General features: G+C 43.0%; 1 non-coding gene across 1 annotated transcript; it reads right to left on the reverse strand.

The window, feature by feature from the left end:
* Positions 1–2,960: 2,960 nt before the first annotated feature.
* LOC120279794 lies at positions 2,961–3,067 on the reverse strand. Its single transcript, XR_005542096.1, has one exon. It is a non-coding gene; the product is annotated as a small nucleolar RNA R71 (small nucleolar RNA).
* Between the last annotated feature and the right edge of the window lie 299 nt (positions 3,068–3,366).

Genomic DNA, 3,366 nt, shown 5'->3' on the forward strand with positions numbered 1-3,366 from the left:
CTCGGGTAGAAAGAGCTACCACCTCGAAAGTGTGAAAGCCACCTTAGCGGCCGCTTTGGAAAGGGCTACCTTAGAGGATGTGTGAAGCTACTACCATCTTTAAAATTGTTGTCACTTTTGTAGATAAATAAGTCCCTTGCACTTAGAACTTTCAGGAGTATACCTTGGGTTGTTTTGAGTGAGTTCACACACATACACGAAATTTGGGTTTGTTGTCCTTTTTGATTCAAGTTTTTAGCTAGAGCATTGATTTTTTTGTATTTAGTGTTGAAATTTTCCTTAATTGTAGAATACTTTCGTTGTGTACCTTGGTGAACCTAAGGCCAAGCACTTTCAATATTTTCTTCATTAATGCACAGAATGTTTAATTTTTGCTTGAGGACAAGGAAAAGCTTAAGTGTGGGGGAGTTTGATAAGTGCTTGTGTGATATGAATGCGAAGCATTCTTTCCTTATGTTTAGCATTACTTTTCTCGGGCTTTTACATCAATATGTGTGTTTTTATGTTACTTTTATGCAGGTAGGGTTGTGAAACCAATTATGAAGGAAAGAAGCCAATGTGGATCACAATGCACCGATTTTGGAGGAAATCTTGCTAAGGTTCAAACGCGAAGATATAAGTCGGGTGTGAGATGGTAGAGTGTGTGCCAACCTCCCCGTATTTGAATTTGCACAACCATTTGGAGGGGCACAAGGTCAGTCACACTCAAGCATTCCGACTTATGCACATAGAACAAGATCTCCATCAACTTATCCGTCATTGAAGAAGCAAAGCGATCCACCGCATAAACGTGTGCCCGTTTATGTTACCTCGATTAAAAGTGGATTCGGGAGTATGTCTGGCATAGCACTGTAGCAGGTTTCTATAGCAAAATCACTGTAGCAGTCACTGTTCATAGCCGGCCGAAAATGACAGATTTAGAGAATCCACACGGTCGTGTGGAAATTACCGACGCCTGTGTGGAAATTCCGCACGGGCACGTGAAGCATCCACGCCAATGTAGTCACCCGATTCCAGCCCTATTTAAATCCGATTCAGCCCCGATTTTGGTATTCTTTTCTCCATCTTTTCCCCAACTTGAGAGAGGGCTTCGGTTAGAGTTTTGAGGGGTATTGGTTAGGGTTTTGGAGAGGTTCTACGGCTCTGACATCGCCGTTGTTTGGAAGAAGGTTATTGGGAGAGCTTTCATTGGCATCGATCCGGCGAGGTGTATCTTAGGCCGGACAAAGGATCCCTTGCGCCGAGTAGAGGACTCTCCACAAGATCATCGACACGACCATCGAGGGGGTTTCTTTATGGATTTATTGCTTTTACATTCAATTTCTTTGATTGTACTTAGCTCCATGGAGAGCTAAACCCCTAGTGGGTACTTGGGTGATTGTGAACCCTAGGATGTATTCGTTTCATTGAACTATTTTATTATGCTTTCAATAAATTGATGTTTATTGTGAGTTCCAACCTTGAATGCTTTATTGTATGAACATTTCCCCTAGAGTGACACTAGGGTTGAGAGTTCTTGTTGGTAACCTTGTGAGTGAGTGACACACCACGAGCGTTAGACAAAGCTAGGTTGGAGAGGGTTGAGAGGGTGAGTAGAGAGGTACAGGAGCGTCCCCTTTCCCCTCCGGCATGATAGATTCTACCTCTGTTTCTCGAGTTCTTTGCGGCCATAATAGAGTGAATGGTCTAAGGGATGAACTTCCACTGGAGCTTAGTTGCGCGTGCAACGGAGTGAAGCGTTGAGGGGATCTTAGTATCTAGGGCTCAATTGTGGTTAGCGATCTTTCGCCTTGACCAAAGGGTTAGGTCTATAATTAGGAAGAGATTTATCACTTGGAATCCCTAGAACTCATTGCAACTCTATGCGAGTGTGAGGTGTTGAGATTGTTTGATTTCTCCTCCAGGACATGTATAGAGTTAGGCATAGTTGACCTTAGATTTGGGACTATGTAATTAAGGATTTCCACGACTCACCATTACATTGATTAGGAAGCATAATAGAGGATTCTTGCACTTGAAACAATTATCCTAGGCGGAGCATTATCCGGGTACCCCATCTTTATCTATTGCGTTACCCCCCTTCTTTACTTTTGCTCTCTTACTTGTTGCTTTTACTGTTGAGAATTGAATCATATCACACTCATCTTCATTGATCTTTTACATAGCTAAGAATTGAATTAAGTATTTTTATTCCATACTCCCTGTGGATTCGATACCCACTCACCCAGAATTATTAGTTCGACAAACCCGTGCACTTGCGGGATATACGCAAGGGGACCTTGTCATGTTTTTGGCGCCGTTGCCGGGGAGCTAGGCGTTTAGAGATACTTTGCACGTTGTTTTCTTAGCTATTTCACCACACATTCTATTTCATATCTTCTTATTCTATCATCATTCTGATTTTCTTTTTCTTTCTTTTTGGTGCAGCTCTAGGTTATGACCCGATGGAATCCATCAATATTGATTGAAGGAGACCCTGAGCTTTAACGTACACTTAGAAGAAAAGGGAAAGAACCTGTGCAAGAACAGCATAATTCAGCTGATTTGGAAGGAGTGGAATCTTAAAACATGGCAGAACAAAATGAGCAACAGTGAACACTATTTGAGTATGCCAGACCTTTAGTATTGGGGACACAGTCGAGTATTGTACATCCCTGATTACAAACTCGAATTTTTGAGTGAAGCCAAGATTCGTCGATATGTTGCGTAGCCATCGCACAATTCAACGGTTTGGCCGATGAGGATCCAAATAGAGTCATATAGAGAGCTTTCTCGAGGTGTGCGACATGCTGAAGATAAATGGGGTTACAGATGATGCCATCAAATTGAGAGCCTTCCCATTTTCCCTAAAAGGGAGAGCGAAGCAGTGGCTACACTCATTACCTAGAGCATCGATTACAACTTGGTAGGATATGGCATAAGCTTTTCTAGCCCGTTACTTCCCTCTCGGAAAATTAGCAAAGCTTAGGAATGAGATCTCGTCCTTTGTTCAGTTGGAATTGGAGTCTCTATTCGAGACATGGGAAAGGTTCAAGGAGCTCCTGAGAAAGTGTCCGCAACACATATTCCCGGAGTGGATGATTATTCAAACCTTCTTCAATGGTTTGAACCCGAGTACAAGGCAACTCTTGGATGCGGCAGCAGGAGGTGCCTTAGGTAGGAAAACCCCCGATGAGACTCGTCAACAGATTGAGGAAATGGGGTTAAATAGCTACCAATGGAATTCTAGGGAGAAGAAAAAGGTGGCCGGTCTCCATGAAATTGATGCGGTAACCTCATTGGCGGCACAAGTAGGGAGTCTTAGTAAGAAGCTAGATCTCATAGCTTCGAATAGAGTTGCGGCCGTGACCAATTGCACCGGTTGTG

The sequence above is a fragment of the Dioscorea cayenensis genome, chromosome 16 (assembly GCF_009730915.1).
Source record: "Dioscorea cayenensis subsp. rotundata cultivar TDr96_F1 chromosome 16, TDr96_F1_v2_PseudoChromosome.rev07_lg8_w22 25.fasta, whole genome shotgun sequence".
NCBI lineage: Eukaryota > Viridiplantae > Streptophyta > Magnoliopsida > Dioscoreales > Dioscoreaceae > Dioscorea > Dioscorea cayenensis.